We start from the raw sequence: 18,368 nt of genomic DNA on the forward strand, positions 1-18,368 counted from the left end.
GTCATGCATTCTTTTATTTTGCAGATGTTGAAACTACCAATGTTATATCACTAAGAGAGAGCACTACTGAAGATAGTCATTGTAGTGGTGAAGGGGAACATGGGTCTAAAGCCATTCCTAAGGGAGGAATTACAATCAAAGTGGGTTCTTATCCTACAAATGATGGTTCTGATAGTCACGATAAAGGAGTGTCTGTAACTCTTCCGGGAACAATTCAAGTCACGGTGAGTTCTATCCTGCCAAGAACAACCATTGTAATCATGATGATGAAGACATGTCTAAAACTCTTCCTAAAGGATCACTTAAAATCAAGAAACATTCGCATCCTGTCACGCACAAACAATAGTTCTAACAGTGACAGTGAAAATGTGTCTAAAGCTCTTCCAAAGGGACAAATGAAAGTCAAAAGGTCTTTCAACTCAGCCATTCTTTCATCTGACCCTGCTCTCAGGTTAACGGCTTCACCTACACCCAAAGTAAATGTCAGTTGTTTATTTGGGTTTTGCCTTTTCCCTAGGCTCTTCCACTTAGCCTCCATCCCACTGTTCATCAGAATGAGGACGATGAGGGATTGAGATAAAAAGAGATGTCCTGAATACAATCAAATGCAACGAGGGCAAAGACTAGCAAAATTATATAGGGAACTATATAAGATTGAGATTTAGACAAAGTTGGTGGTACTGAACAATTTTTGGTATGCCATTATGGAGGAAAACAATTAGATAGCAACACCAACAGGGCAAAAATATAAAGATACATGTTAATAGGACTAGAATTTCAAGTGGAAATTTCATTTAAGAAGACTAAGATAGAGTGAGGAAAAATGAAAGAGGGGTTGAATAATTGAATCAATTGTATAAGAAACAAGATGAATTAATTCAATAAGAAACAAGATGACAGAGATGAGTAGAATCTGTCCAATCTTACAAAATCAATAGTAAGGTTGACGGAGAACAGGTACTTTTACTGTAATTTGTCCAATTAGTGAATGATATTACAGTAAGGGCGTGCAGGAATCAAACGTTCTCCTTGTGACATCTAATAAATGCTATCATCCTGTGGCTTGTCGGGAAAGATGAACAAAGTGTGTGTAAAGGACATCCTAGCCTGAGCAAAGGGGTAAGGCAGGAAAGAACAGCATGGTAAGAGAAGTGGAGAGCGAGGAAATGTGGTGAAATTGGAATACATTTATTAGGGGTAAACTTTCAACTTCCCATTATAGGAAGTTTCCCTGATCATTTTTTTTCCAATCATTTTCCTGGGGGCTCTTACAGCACATGTAACATTCCATAACTTGAATGTATCAAGCATATTCGTACAAAAGTTGCCGTCACCATTTCCAAAACATTTTCTACTTGACCCCTTGGTATAAGCTCCTCTGTTTTCCCCTCTTCCACCAACCATCCCAACCTTTGGAATATTATTTGTATATTATTATTATTGTGTATCTTACAACTGTTGCTTGTCACCCTACACCCACGTTTCTGTTATTCAACCGCCCACATTAGGGGGAGCTATATATCCAGCCTTGTGATGCGTTCCCCTTTTACCTGTTTCCCCCACTCTGACCATCTCCCTACCCTCATGATATTGCTACTCCAACTACTGTTCCTGAGGGGTTTATCTTGTGGAGCGCTCTTAGCTCTATCAATGTGTGTTCTCTGGTCTAGCCAGATTTAAAAGGTAGAACTGGGTCAGAGTAGTGGGGTGGTTGGGTTGGGGGAGACAGCATTCAGGAACTAGAGGAATGATGTGTTTTGTTGGTTTATACTGCACCTTGTTTGAGTCATGCCTTCCTTATAACCCTTCGTGTGTGTGTGTGTGTGTGTGTGTCAGTGTGTAATGGGTTAGGGGTATCCAATTGTCTACAGATGTGCTTTGGGTCTCTCTAAAGCCCATCATTTGCATTCATATAGCACTGATCATTTTTTAGCAGAGGAAGTACATTGTACCAAACATGCTTTAGAAAAATGAGGAAATGTTTTGAGATCAGGACATATCAAACCTGATTCACCAGGGAACTTAGAAGAAAGGTTTAGGTAAATACTTTTCTAGCTGCTATTACTATTTGATGTATCTTTACCCCTACTCAGGAGAAAGTCTGGGCTCACTACTCCAGTAAAGAGTTACAGTATCTGCAACGCAAAGGAGCAATTCTACCCTGTCCCATAGAATTGACTCGACGGCAGAGTTTGGTCTTGGAATTGTCCCTTTATGAAGAAGTTCTGATGGCTCCATGATGGAGGCCTGGTGGTTATGCTCTGGGTTGTGATCTGCATGGTCTGCAGTCCACAACCAGCTGCAGCTCCCAGTTACAGTGACAGTCTCAGAAACCCACAGGGGGTCACTCTCAGTCAGAGTTGACTCCATAGCATTGAGGCAGTGAGTGATTCAGTGAATGAGTGAGTAACGGCTCAATGCATTAAATATTGGATTGCTACCCAAAGGATCGGTGGATCAATCCCACTATCCAATCCTCAGGAGAAAGATGAGGCACTCTACTCCCATGAAGACTTATAGGCTCAGAAACCCTGAGAACAGTTCTCCTCAGTCCTATGAGTCCCAATCCTCACCAGGGCCAAGGCTTTTGCTTCCCTCACTAAGAGAGAGAGCCGAAGGGGAAAAAAGTCGAATTCATATGGTGGGGCTTGTGGCTCGATTGATGCATTGCTTGAGGGAGGAAGGGGGGGAGTGAATATATTTCTTGCAAAGTTAACTTCCTTTATTTCCATTCTAGGAAGAGGAAACAGAGCTAGAACCAAAAGAAGACAAAGGCAGTCTTGCTCTTTCGAAGGTTCCTGCAACGGTGCAAACAAAACACCCAGTGACTGCTATGGATAAAAATCAGAAAGGTAATACAAGCCGTAAGTTAGTGCCTGCCTGAAAATTGTTCTAGGCTTAAATGCTACTAATATGTACTCCAGTGAGAATCAGTGGATTCAAAAATATCTATGCCATTTAAATATTATTCATTAGGTAGTTCTTTTCCTAAGTCTCTCAATTACTGCTTCCAGCAACTTTGGCCTACAATGTTTCAACCCTTGTACTTGATTGACACTTTCCTGAGTGGAGATAGACTTGTCTTTCTGTTTCCTATGTGCAGTGGTGTATGTTCTTATTCATGCCTCTGTAACTACGTTTTACAGATGTGAGATCAAGATTAAGATCACAAGAAGAGCATCAAAGAAAAATATGTTGGATTTCTGAGGTACTATCTCTTTAAACTTTTCGTAATTTTACTGTAAGTGTACGGCGATGTTAATAGGCTAAAGGGAATGCGTTTATTTGATTTGATTGTGTTTGCAGTGAATTCGTATGCCACTAAATACTTCAAGACCACTTTACTTTTCTCCGTTTCTTAGCCACTTAGACTAGTATTTACATTTCAGGGGAAAGGAGTGTGGAGGATGTTTTTTATTTTTATGAAATCATTTTAAATTTTATCTTGCTAAACAATTTCTTGTATTGTTGTTGTCCCCACCTTGTCCCTCCCCTCTCCCTGTTCCTACCCCAATCCCTGGACGTCATGATCTTGTGTAAACCACATTGCTTCTTGCTTTTCCTTATAACAAGGATGACATAAGTATCTTTGTAAGATGCAGTTTGCTCAGCAAATCTTCTCCAGTTTTGTCCACGTCTTACAGTGTTTAAGAGAGTTGTCATTGTCTTTTTCCAGTGCATAAAATTTCGTAGTGTGAATGTTCCATAGTTCGCTTATACATGCCTCTAGAGTTTGGGGTTTTAGGCTGTTTCCATGTATTTGCTATTGCAAAAACTGCTGTAATAAACATATCTGTACATGTCAGTTTGTGTTATTTCTTTTGGTTATATTCCCAGGAGAGAAGACTGCTGGATCACGAGGTTCTTAGATGTGTATTTGTTTTAAGAAGTGCCGCTCTACAATTCTACATTCTCGGCAGCATCGTAAAAGCATTCTTATCATCCCCACTTTTGGGACATTTGTTATTTTGTGTCTCAATGTATTTTGCAAAAAGTGTCATTGTGAAGTGATACCTCATTCTTGTTTGAATTTGTATTTTTCTGGTTGCTAATGATCATGACGATTTCTTCGTGCATTTGTTGGTGGCCTGTATTCATTTTGGGGATGTTGTCTATTCGTGTTTGTGCTCACTTTCTAATTGGTTTATTTGTATTTTTCTTGTTAAGAGCACCAATGAAAACAGGGAAAACTTTAGGACCGCACTACAGGTTGGGGTTCTCTACAGATTTTGGACATTAGCCCTTCATATGATCTATTATAACTTAGCATTTATTCCAGTCTGTGGAGTCTCAAAGACCCTTTTGATGAAGTCTTTGTTGTGCTTGAGTGTGGTCTTTTGAGTAGGTCCCGGTTCTTTGTTGTGTCTTCTAAAGTGAGTGTAGATATTTTATTTTTTGTTTGTTTGTGTCTTTATGCCTGGTATCAGAGTCGTAAAGTTTGTTCCTTGTTTTTAAATGATGCTGTTCATAATTGTGTAACTTATATTTAGGTCTTTGGTCCCTCTTGTGGTTGTTTTCGCACATGGTGTGACATGTGGGTCTTGTTTCATTCTTTTGCAGGTGAAGATCCAGTTTTTGCCTCACCATTTGTTGAAAAGACTCTCTTGAGCCCATTTAATGTGTTTTATTTCTTGATTAAAACTTAGATGCCTTGAGTTCACTGGTTTACGTCTGGGTTTTCAATTCTAATCCATCGTTCTTCATATCTGTCATTGAACAAGTTGTGATTCCTGTTGCGATTGTTATGGCTACATAGGAAGTTTTCAAGTCTGAGAGAGAGAGGCCGCAGACTTTGTTTTAATTTTTTAATGCTGTTTCACTTATCCTGGGTTTCTTTCCTTTCTATAGATGTTGACAATTTGTTTTCTAAATTCTCTGAAAAGTTATGGTGGAGTTTGGATCAGAATTGCTTTGAATTTGTAAAGAAGTTTTGGTAATAATAATATTTTTGCTATATTGCATCTGCCTATCTCTGGACATGGTAACTTGTTCCATTGGTGTAAATTCTGTTTTCATTCCTTAAAGGAGTAATTTGGTATTTAATTTGTATACACCTATTGTTTCTCTACTATTGACTCCTAAAATATATTTTTGTGTAGTTATTATAAATGAAAATGCTCTTTGAATAACTTTTTTGGAAATATCCTTAAAATAGAAGACTGCGTGATTTCTGTATATTGATCTCAATGCCTGCTAGGCTGCCAAATTTTCAATTTGTTTCAGCAATGGTTTGATCAAATCTTTGGTATTTTCTATATACAGGATTACATGTCATCTGCAGATAAACCATTTTTATTTCTTCTATGCAATGAGGATATCTTCCTCTTTTTTTATGTTTTATGGCTCTCACGGAAACATCCAAAACTATATTAAATGAGCGTGGTGATAAAGGGCTACCTTGCCTAGTACTAGTTCAAAGAAAAAAGAAGCCATTTCAATGTCTCTCTATTCAGTAAATTGCAAACGACTGGTTTTGCGTAGGTGGCTTTTATTAGGTTGAGGAACTTCTCTTCTATATTTATTTCGTTGCGTGTTATAATTGGGAAGAGATGCCGAATTTTCTCAAATGCCTTTTCTGCCTAGATTGATATAACCATTTGGCTCTTCTTTATTTTACTTATGTGATCACTTGCATTGATTGTTTTTCCTACTATTAACTCGTCCTTGCACATTCCATAGGAAATCCACTTGATCTTGTTGCCTGATTTTTTTTTTTTTTTTGGTAATTCTGTTGACTAGAATTGCAATGGAGATCTTGGCATCTATAGTCAAAAGAGTTTTTGACCTATCTTTTATTAGGCCGTGGTACTAATGATTAAAAGAGTACTCAGAGAAGGAGTTTGACCAAGTGTAGGATAACGACTATTACAATATCTGGATTTTTCACTTATACAAGGTAACATTCTGGGGCTGAGGACTCTTTGTACACAATGGGAATTTGTGGTCAGGACAAAGTTACAATAATATTCACCGACAGTGTCAGTCACAGGTCTTTCATCTTTTTTATGTATTGAAAAAGTTTGTATTTTGCATTAGCCAGCTGGGCTCCATTTAGATGATTCTGATTTTGTGGGCAACATGTAAAGGCATCATTTTTCAGGAGCCAGTTGAACATATGCCTTCTTGTCATCATCAAGCCAGATCAAGGTGCTGACCTTGGCTATGTCAATGTCACAGAGCTTCTTCACAGCCTGTTTGATCTGGTGCTTTTTGCCTTTGACATCCACAATGAACACAAGTGTGATGTTATCTTCGATCGTCTTCATGGAAGACTCCTTGGTCAAGGGGAACTTGATGAAGGCATGTGGTCCAGCTTGTTTCTGTTGGAGGCACTCTCCCCAGGGTATTTGGCCTGCCTTCTTAGTCTCAGAGTCTTGGGGCCCTGAAAGTGGGAGACTTCTGGATCTTCTTCTTTTTTTTTTCTTTTTCTTTTTGTTTTGGTGTCGGTGGACGCCTTACAGCACAGCCTTCTTGGGCTTTAAAGCCTTTGTTTTGGCTTTTGTTTGGAGAGAGTAAAGGACTTCCGTGTTTGCCTTCGGCGCCATCTCCATAGAAAGGAATCTGTACACATCTTAATAAAGCTAGAATGGCTTTGAAGAAGTAAGTAAATGTTTGTCCACCTACTGACAATTCAATACTCTTGGTATAGCCGTCTTCAATGTCCTCACACACCATGTGATTTCAGTCTTAAGGCCCCAGTGTATTTGAGGTCAAGGCTAGGACACCTAGTGGGGCTTTTATATCAGACCCCGCTGGTGTGGCTTTTGGAACATATTGTGTACTTTGAAAATCCAGAATTCATTGTCCCAGTGTTCTATGGCACAAGACCTGCGTCTCTAGAGAGTGTGTACTGGTCGCACTCAGACCAGTGGGACTGATTAGGTGCATATAACCAGGCAGATACACAGACAGTGTCAGTCGCCGGTCTTCCATTATGATAAATACATATTTTTTATATTTAGGAAAATCCATAAAATAAGCACCATATCCCATATCCTATAGGGAGAGGGCAGCCGACTGATATTATTGTGTCTATAAGAAAGGGTCCCTTTCTTATAGACACAATAATAATGAGCCCCTGTTAGGGCTCATTTGCTTTCCGACTGTCATGGAGCTTATCGTTAGTGTAGGGATTATGCTCCTCTAAGGACAGACACGGTTGCCTCCATCAGAGGGGAGATGTATGGCAGTTCCTCACTACACCACAGGACCCTATTTCCATGCATAGTTTCTCAGGAGTAGAGAACAGGGAGACTGGTGCTGGGAGGTGAGAGGAGATTTAAAGCAGGGGCGGTCAGGCAGAGGTGTGTCCCTTGTACCAGCAGTTCATGATGTCGGGGAGAGGGAGATGCAGAGACTTGCTCCTAGGCATCCAGCCAGTTGTGGAAACCTTCCTCTGGTAAGAACTGAAATCTCACAGGGAGGGGGCGGGAGGGTTGATCAGGAGAGTGGGTAGAGACATGGAGATTCCGCACAAGGCCAAGCTATCTGACTTCCACAGGAAAGCATGGAGAAATGAAGAAGGAATGAGGGGGCTTGGTGAGAGGGGGTTTTAAGCCGGGTGAGGTCAGGAGGGGGAAACCGAAATCCTCACACCTGGACAAATAGCCAACATGAGACATGGAGAAAAGGTAGGTTAAGTGTGGTCAAGGATATTGTGTTGCTTGGATCCACAGTGAACACTCATGGAAGCAGCAGTCAAGAGATGCAAAGACGCATCGCATTAGGTCCATCTTCTAGCAGTCCCAGGTCTCTTTAGCATACTGAACAATAAGGATGTGACCTTGAGGAATAAGAAGCCAGCGGCCCCAGCCATGGTGTTTGCAATTCCCTCATAGGCATGTACATTGTGCACGTAGAATAAGAAAGAGAAAACAAAAATTGGTGCGGTGCCTTGGCACTTGAAACTTTGCCGATGACATTTTAAATGTTTGAACTGGAAATACATATCTGTTATTAAATATCAACTACGTGCATGGCAGTGAGATGCTGAATATACAGGCAAGAGCTTATGCTTCAGTAGGTGGGACCGAAAACAAGTCAACAAACATTTGCAGGTCATCTTAATCTTCATACAAAGGAAACAAAGAATGTTAGGCTACAGAATATTGCGAGAGTCATTATTCTGGGGTGGCTGGGGATGGCAGTGGGGGTGGGTTTTAGGCAGGTAGAGTGTACCATTGGAGCTCCCTAATGTTTAGGATGGGAATGTGTCAGTCCGGTGAGGGTTCTGCCTCTGAGAATAACGGATCCTGCCTACCTTGTTCACCATGTTACTCTTCATATTTGGGGAGATTCTGAAGTGGGAAGTATGCATGTCACCCTCATCATCCTTCTTCCTGCTTTGTGTAAAAAAAAAGATGTGCATAAGCAGTGTCGGACACATTTTCAGTGCTTAATTGTTTTCCAAATTATTCTCCTTTTATGAAAACTTACTGTGCTTTTTTCGGCATATACTCCTTAAGTTGAAAAAATGTTTTGTACTAGAGTACTTCTTTGGTAGCATTTAAATATAACCTAAAGGGAAAAATTCGTACTGAAGATAATTTTATTTTATGGTAAAAAATTAGATTGCTAAAGCCCTTGTTTGCCTACATCAAGGAACATGGAAGATCTCCTGTTTATGGTCAGCATGATAATACTGTGCAATATGGCGTCTTGTCAGGCATTTTACTGTTTAAAAATACTGTGATTTATAATTACTGTGTCTTCAGTGAAATCCGTATCAAGCAAGTATACTTATTAAAGCATTTCTTTAGATGCCTACTTTCCTAAGTGCTCTTTTTTTAAGGGGAAAATTCAGACTACAATTAGCTTCTTGCAGATGCTTGTTTATAGAAAGAGATGACATAAATCAGTATTATTTATATAAATACATTTCCCTGACCTTTCATCCTCAGCTTACAGGGTTAATGACTAAATAAAGATTAAATATAGACATGGTTTGTAAAACAAAGATGAGATGCATCATTGAAATGTTTAGCTTTTCAATTATGCTTCCCTACATTTTAAGTGTAACTACTTTTAAGATAGGCGCTGTCAGCAAAGGATTAGTAATCTTTGTAAAACTGATGATTGGCATTAATGTTAACAGAGTGCATTCAAGAGGTCTCCACAGAAGAATGCAGATGATTTAGCTGCAGCCCCAGATATACAGGAAAGACCAGGTAAAGCTGTATCAAAAATCATTTGAGAGTTTTTTTTAGACATTAGTATTGATAAATTCTGATAGCCAAAAGAAAATGTACAACGGAGAAAGGTAAGTATGATGGAGATACGTTATAGATGTTTAGAGAAGGTGTCAGTAAGAGATTAATTGAAGAGTGTCACCAGAGAAACAAAATTATTACTTTCAATTCCAAATTATGGAAAGTCAGTTAATTAAGGAAGACCAAAGGTGTAAACGAGGAGAAGAAGAATGGAAAGGACAGAGTACGATGAGTAAACGATGGGAAAAGAAGCCAGGGGCACTTAGAAGCAGGTGATAAAAACAAACAAACACTTCTTTAGAAGAAGGAAGGATGGGATATTAGAAAGGGGGGGAAATATGGAAGGAGATTTCAACTCGTAAGTGTGGACAATTTGAGGTGTAGTTTTCCTCCGACTAGCTCCCACATAGGGAATTCATGAAGGAATGAAGCCTTTAATCGTGCCCCCAAATACTCCGATCTCACTGCCATTGAGTGGATGCTAACTCATAATGACCCTGTCTCACGAGGTAGAAATGTCTGCCCCCTGTGAATCTCAGAGACTAAGTCTTTACTGGAGTAGAAAAGTCCCATCTTTCTCCCGTGGAGAAGTAGGTGGATTTGAACTGCCCATTTTGCACGTGGCTGTCCAAGTCATAACCAGCATGCCACCAGGGCTCCTGTACAGATCATACAGAGCTGTTTCATCTACAGTGGACAAGTCAAAGTATGTGTGGTCAGGGATATATATATATATATATATATATATATATATATATATATATATATATTAAAAGTTTCTGTTTCGTAGGACAGCATCATATATGCCTGAAGAAGGGCACTGGGGAAAATAAAAAGCAGTGTCTAGTTTGGGTGAGAGGCAGGAGGTAAAATCTGATTTATGTATCATTAATAAATGTTATGATGTTTAATATATAATTAGTTCACAAGATGCGAGTGGGAGGAGGCTCAAGGTTATTTTTCAGAAGGAAGAGTTGAGCTAAAGGAGTGTGGAAGCTGACATAGCACAATCATCCTCAGTCTCTGACTCACAAAGCCTGGACTTCTTTATTTCGAACAAGCTACCAGGTGATGCCAAAGCTGCTGGTCCTCCGATTTCTCTCTCTCTGATTACCATGGGTGTTAGATATCCCTGGAGCTATCTGGAAAAAAGGTCTTGGGATAATGGTTTAAATCTGACTTAATGAGGAAAGACATTGTTTTATCCAGATTTTACATGGAAATCATTTTAGATAGTAAGAGGGGAGTAACATACCCAAGTTATTGTGGAACTAATCATTGATAATTTGGAACAATAATTGAAATCTTTTCTTGAATACTAAAATTGTTATTGTCAGTATAGACTAGACGGGTTTTTAAACATCGAGTTTATTTAAATCCTTAACATTCTGTAATTAACCATCTCCCCTCTTTAACAACATATTTCAATATTCAAAGTGTATTGTCCATTATTTCTTTCCTGCGTTTGAAAAAGTTTCTGTAATGAGTGGATAATAAAACTAAGATGGCGAAATGAGAGGATAGAAGAAGTGTAAAAAAAATAAAATAAAAAAAGAAGAAGAAGTGTAGCACTCCTGTATTGTAGTAAATAATGAATATTTTTATGAAGTCTTATTCTACAAGTAGCTCTCCAAGAAATCAATTTAGAACATGTTGTGACTTGGATGAGAACTGAAATATACATTCAAGGCAGCTGTCAACACACCTGGGTACTTATGAAATTACAGGACAAATTGAAGAAGCTGATAAATATTTGTAAGATTATGAGACAAATGATTTTGTTGCATCAAAATTGGAGATACATTTCTACACACGGCCTTGAGCTTCGATACATTTTTATCAGGGTCGTGATTTGTTCCTTTGATGAAAGATCCAGTTTCCTCCATTCAATCAGTATGTCCGCATTACTAATGGACACTTTAATTTCAGTTGCAGTGATTAGAATAAGCATCTCACGTTTGAAAGCTTCATTGCATGCTTTGTTAATCCTATATTCCTATAGTTTCTTCAGTATTTTAAGATGGATCCATATTTCTTTCATGTTGCTTTTGTAATCAAAGCAGCAAGCAACCAATATAAAGGAGGATGAGAATCCTGCTTGATAATCATTCCACATAAATGTGTGTGATTAGTTTTTGTCATATTACATGCAATTGATTATGTCCATTTTGCTCTGTAGATTCTCCTATGAATAACCTACATTTGAAGGTAATAACTTTAAAATAAAACTTGTGAGTTTTTTCCTTTAGTTAGTACTACAGATTATATGAAATGTGCCCTAACTGTTACTTCTCTTGTTTTCATTCCCATTCAGACTCTTGCTAATGACTTGGTACTCCAGGACGTGGACACATCCCAGTCAGGTGCGGTGCACGATACATATTTCACTTACTAACACGGATATTAAGCTCTTTGACATGTTCATAGGATTCTGGTTTCTGATTTATGTCACTCTTGCAAATGCAGTTGAAAAGTTGACATGCCATGCACATATCAATGTTGTTATTCATGTTTTTCAAAAATCTAGAAGTTTGAGAAAAGATTTTACCATAGTAAGCTTGAACTCATTTTTCCATTTGTAGGCCTTATACTCCCTAAATTGCTTAGTATGGAAAATCCCAATTTCTCATAAAGGCACAGATGTTAACATTGGAACGCTGAGGATTTTTCTTGATGCTTTCAAATGTTCACTGGATTTTTATCTTCTCCAGAAGCAAAGCCTTACTTGTTCATGTGTGTTTTAACTTTATTTCATTTCAATATTGTCATGGTGATGATCAGAAGTCAACCAAATGTCCTCCTCAGCAGACCTTGTGTGCATGGATTGAAAATGCACGGAAACTTGCTCCTCTTTCTTAGTCGCTCTTTGAGACACAATCTATGAAAGAATTCATTCTAAAACTCTTCAGCTGTAGGATCAGCCTTAGAACAGCCTTTATGCTATTCACTATTATTTAGACTTACAGAGAAACTTTTGTTGAAGCCAATTATACTCACTGCTATGGTAGTACTGAACTGAGAAAGTTTAAATGCAAGCAAACCTACTCAGAAATGTCATTGATTCCTAGAGTATGACACCATCAAACATCACATGGTGGCTGAAAATCTTCCTGGTATACTTATAAGAGACTGAAAGTAAAAATGTCCAATGACATTTTGTATTGGTATGAGAATCATGTGCCTCCCCTGGACTTGCAGATACAGATCTTGGGAATCTAGAGTTTCTCAGCTCATACTTTAGAACCACTGTTTTACCCTCTAAAATGTACATCCTTCCATGTTGTTCCAAGGGTGGCACAACCATTTTTGCTCCCTAACTGAGGGGTTGGTGGCTCCTGTCCATATGATGCCACACAGGGCCTGCTGATGCACTTCCGTAATGTTGCAGCCTTTAACCCCCTGGAGCAAGTTCTGCTGTGACACACGTGGGGTTTCTATCAGTGCAGTGACCTGGAAGGGAATAGATTTGGGCTATTAAACCCTAGACAGCTTCCCTTGTGGTAAAATGAATATTGTCCACTTGGAACCATCCTTTAAAGCTTTACTCTTACAATTCTTGTGGTTTTGGTGTTGTTTTTCTTTCACTTATAAAATTTTCAATAAAAGAAAAAAATGTTCTCTATATTAAATGCTTGTTCCCGAGCACAATATTGTTCTTTAGCTCTAGTGCCAACTTGTACTTCCCCTATCTTTAAATGGTACCGCGTACATATTCATGATGCTAATCCAAAGCTGAAGAAATGAATTTGAAGGTTGTGTATTTAAGAAAGGTCTTATAAATATAATAAAATGCTTTTAATTAAAATAGCACACTGATAGCTTAAAAAAATCATGTCTCTAGAGCATACATGATATACTTTCATGCATATGCAACTTTAAATATGTAGGCATAAATTTTGTTCCTAAGAAAAAAGAGTGTAAATCTTTGCAGCATTAGTAGAAAAGTTTCATGGAATGTAAACTAAATAATTGAAAGTTCTGTGTGAACCCAGGGATATAAAACAAAAAAATATAGAGACAAAAAGAAAGACAACTGCTACTAAGCTTAAATATAGATCAAGAGCACGTGTGTTGTTGGTTGCTGTTAAGTCTGTCCTGATCTAGTGCAAATACAGGGCCTCAGTAGAGCAAGCAGACCACATGCCACTTGCAGGGAGCTATCATGGAGGACTGACTGCCAGGGAGAAGAAGACAAGTGACCGCTTCATTGAAACAAGAATTTGTGTATTTATCTAAGCTGGTCAAATTTATGTTATTATCTACCTCTCATAAGTGAACGTTTTGTCTTCAGAGTTTTCAGATTTGCATTCTGCCAGTGTGAGCCGAAAACTTTCTAAGAAATCTAACATTGATGATGAGGCTCCATCGAAACCACCAGCACAGACCACAAGTCACTCAACATCTGCAAAATGTGGTAGGACGACCTTAGCACGAAAAGTAAAGGAGAAAAGTGGAGTCGAGTTTCTAACTCAGGATGATCCTGTCGATGACCAGAGTAAAGCAGAGCCATCAGAAAACAAAAGGAGCAGAGAAGGTAATAGGCATAGAGAATCCAATCCGAGTCCCTCTCTTGGCTTCAGTCTACACATGACTTTCCCAAAGCATTTTGTGCAAAATTTGCTATGGTTGACTCCCTTGCTCCTACCTGCAACCCATCCATTCTTTTACATGGTATTTGCTTTCTTCATCCCAACAAAGCAGCAAAGATCTAGCTAGGAGTATTTGGAGGAGGCGTTCTTCTTGTAGCCTGGTAAAAACTCTATTCACACTTGACAGCACACAGTAAATTGTGGGTTACTTGTTGAACTTTGGGACAAGAGGAGCACCTTAGGTAGAGGGTTAGAGATGGCCCATTCAAACACAATGTCACTGCTTAACTATTGAGGTCAGAATTTAGAACTGTAAATATGACTACATTCCATTGTGACTAAATTAACACCATCTGAAAAGTAAAACAGAGTGATTTGCTATCATTCATAAAGTGCTATTACCATATTAATGGCAATCATTGAAACTTAGCTATACAGTTGCTGTCTCAAGTATGACCATATATTTTATTACCTAATAATACCCATGTGATTCTATTAAATGAGTAAAAGACCCTGGTTGCCCCATGGTTGAAAGAGCTTGGCTGCTATTTCACAGGACAGACATTGGAAACAATCGTGTCTCCGCAGAGGAAACATGTGGTCGTTTGCAACCATGACAAGCAGTCTTGGAAACCCTTCCCTCATCTACCTGTATGGTCATTATGAGTTGCAGTCTACTCAGTAACATACACCAGTAACAATAGTACATAAATAATTTACCCATATTATTGCTTTTAAGGAGTGCTCTGACAGTCTATAGTGAAACAGGGATAATCCATTTTAATTCTACTGTTCTGCACAGATTGTTGCTTGATGGAATCCAATTTGTCTTACTTTATGTAGATGCAAGGGCCTTGATTTTACCAGTCCTACAAGTTGGCCTAAAGAGCCCTGGTGGCAGTTGGGAGGCTTGAGGCTGCCAACTGTCAGTTTGGCAGTTCAAAATCCATGACTGCACCAAGGGGGAAAGAGCAGGCTACCGGTGCCGTGAAAGATTTACACCCTTGGGCGTCCTCTTACAGCGAGTCACAATTGACTAGACAGCAGTGGTTTTATGTGGGTATGATTAGGTCTGTGTTCATTCATTGTTCGGTATGATTTAAAACCAATAGCTATGTCACCTTTTCTTAACTGTAGAATGAGCTTGCTGTTCATATTTATGCACATATTTGACATCCATTTTTCTCAAGGTCATCATTTGCTCCTCAGATTAACCATCACTTTTGTCTCCATCAATCAGTATATGGCCATTGTGGATTATGGACAGTATTACTCTCAGTTGCAGTGATTGAAAACATAATCTCACTTTTGAAATCTTGTTTGTTTGTTTTATTTTCAATGACAAGGTAAAAGAATGATCACTTTATTCATAATAGATTTTGCCCCTTCTTTCCAACATCTTCATTGGGACACAATTTACATATCGTACAATTCAATAGTTCAATCGTTCAATCATAACAAGTGGATTTGTTCAATCAGCACATTTATCTTACAGCAACCCCTGTCATGGATCAATCACCTTTAAATTGACTTGTGCAATCACAATCAGTTGTACTGCTCTCTTTATCCACCAGCTTTCTTTATTTACTCCCGAATCCCCTTTCTTACCCTAATGCCCACCCCTCCTCAAGTCGTCCCCAGAATCATTTATATCAGTTATTATCATTCTACCTCCTCTCCTTCGGCGCTTCACTTCTGGGAAACTCAACAGAGGACAATAGAAAACAAATCATACCAAAGTGTTTAGAATCATAATCGGGTCAAGACAAAAATACAAATAACGGGTGCGAGGGAGACGACCCCCATCAACATTCAAGAAGTTAGGAGAGAAATTTCAATAATGGAACATCTTTGAGATGTTTGCACCCAGAACTAATTCAGCTCGTGTATATGGTGAGGTCAAAGAGGCCACGTACCACATCCGATCCAGCCTAATGAAGATTACAATGGTCTCTGCATGAGAGTAAGGCTGCTCCGAACTCTGCCTTTGACCAGAGCGGATGTACCAGCGGTTCTGCCTGACTAGATGCTCTGCAGGTGAGTTTTGGCCTCCCTCTGCCCTCCATAGCCTTCTCCAAATTGTGTGCTCTTAATTTTAGCTCAGATACTTTTCTCTGCACCATGCTCAGTTTTTGTAATTGATGTCTTTGGATCACACAAACTGCTGTTCTTCTTTCGTGTGGTCTTAGTTGACTCCTCGCCTAGATGGCTGCTGGTATGAGAACAAGCTTTTAAGACCCCAAGCACTATTCCCATTGATAGCCAGCCACCATCTCCTTTCTTTGCCACCCTTTGCTGTCTGACCATGTGTTCAGCGTTCATTTCATGTAGGTGAGTACTGAGCCGGTCCATGAGGTAAGAACTCATTGTTCTCAAGTTGGAGCTAGGATTCAGTGGGAGCCCAGATTTTTGTTTTCTTTCTTTCTTTTTTTTTCAATTTTCTGGATCTTGCTAATTATATCATATGTTATATTATTCCACAGTTCACGCATGTCAAACCTTATTATATAATTGCTTCCATTTCAATCTCCAAATAAACTTTTCCCTCCTGATCACTTTTGCAATCTTCATGGCAGGTTTGTCTATGCTATATTCCTATTGTTTCTTCCGTTTTCAAAGATGAGTCAGATTTCATTCATGTTGCTTTTGTAACAAACACAACCAACACCCAATCCCCAATAAGTAAGTCACCCATTTCTAAAGCCCAGCATGAGGATTTGGCTTGATACTGAATTCACATGAATGTGTGAGATTAGCTTTGTCATGTTTACATGCCACTGATTGTGTCCATCTTGCCCTTTAGTTTCTGCAACAAAACACCGGCATTTAAAGGTAATAACTTTTATATAAAACTTCCACACTTTTCCCTTTAGTTAGTGACTACGTTTGTATGAAAGGTTTCTTACCTATTAATCATCTTGTTTTCATTTCCATTCAGGGTACCAAAGATGCTTCTCCTGATCAAGAGTTAGCACCCAAGGATGTACACACATCCAATTCAGGTACATTCTACAAGACACTTTGTAATACGGACATTAAGCTATTCAACATGTTCACAGGTCTTGTTTTTATTTATTTCACTTCTAGCAAATGTTTGAGATTTGAAATTATTCATACATAGGGCATTGTTGTTATTCATGCATGGAAAATGGTATCTAGAAGCATAAGGGGATGCTTTTACCACAGTAACCTTGAACTCCTATTTTGTTTCCATTTTTATGCTCTAACTCTCTAAAATTCTTAGTTTGACAGTCTATATTACTTAGAACTTCACAAAAGTTAATTATGGAATGATGAGAGTTCTTCCTAATGCTCTAAAATGGTCACTGGAATGTTGTTCTTCACCGGAAGCAATGTCTTACTTCCTCGTGTGTGTTTTAAATTTTTTTCCCTTTAGTATTTTCCTAGTGATGATCTAAAGTCAACTAATTTTCTCGTTAGCTGACCCTGTGTGGTGTATGGTACATGTATCATGAATCATTCTTTAGTGACAATTTGGTAGACACGATCTTTGAAATAATCAATCCTGAAAACCATTTCGGTGAGGATCCCTTTATGCTATTCCCTATTATTTAGAGTGGCTGGGAGCTTTTGTTGCTCAGTTATACCTATTGTTATATCAGAAATGAAAGCTGAAAATATTTAAATACAAGCATTTCTACTGAGAAGTTTTATAGCTGGTTGAATATGATGTTGTTAGACATCTTATTGTGTCTGAAACCTCCATGCTGCGGTGACAGAGAAGGTCAGTGAAAATGACGAGTGACATTTTGTCTTGTTAGGAGAATAGTATGGCTCCATCGGGCTCCCTGATAGAGATCTTGGGAATCCGGAATTTCTCAGCTCATGCTTTAGAATCATCATTTTTCACCTTATACTCGCCAGGTGGCACAACCATTTTTGTTCATTAACTGAGAGACTGGTGGTTCACATGCACAGCATGACCCTAAAGGGCCTGGGGATGCACTTGCCTAGGAAAATACTGGAGCACACTTCAGCTTTCACATGTATGGGGTTTCCATGATTTTCAATCAGTTTGAACTCAACTCATTTGGGGTTTTTTTGTTCGTTGGTTTGTTTTGTTTCACCCCACATTGTATGGGTGTAAATGAATACGTTGCACTGGGAAACATGCATTCAAATTTACTTCTACAGTCCTTTATTTCTTGCACTTATTTTTATGACATTCACATTTGATTTTTCAAAAAAGAGTAATTGCTTTTTTCAAGTATACAGCTACTTTTGGTCTCTAGTGTCAACTTGTACATCCGTTACTTAAAATGGAAACACTGCTCCCTGAAGGCTATGGTCTTGCTTATATATTCATGAATATAAACTAAAGATTAAAATAGGAATGTTGAAAATGGTATATTTAAGAAAAGTCTTCTCATTCTATTGAAAATGGCCTTTCAATTAAAAGAAGCCCATTGATTAATGGCTTCAAAAAATTAAATCAAGTCATATTTCTAGATTATACATGATATATTGTCATGCATATTTGAACTTTAAATTCTGGGGCATGAATTTTATTATTAAGAATAAAGAATGTCAATTCATGGAGACTTCATAA

The sequence above is a fragment of the Tenrec ecaudatus genome, chromosome 6, assembly GCF_050624435.1.
Source record: "Tenrec ecaudatus isolate mTenEca1 chromosome 6, mTenEca1.hap1, whole genome shotgun sequence".
Taxonomy (NCBI): Eukaryota; Metazoa; Chordata; class Mammalia; order Afrosoricida; family Tenrecidae; genus Tenrec; species Tenrec ecaudatus.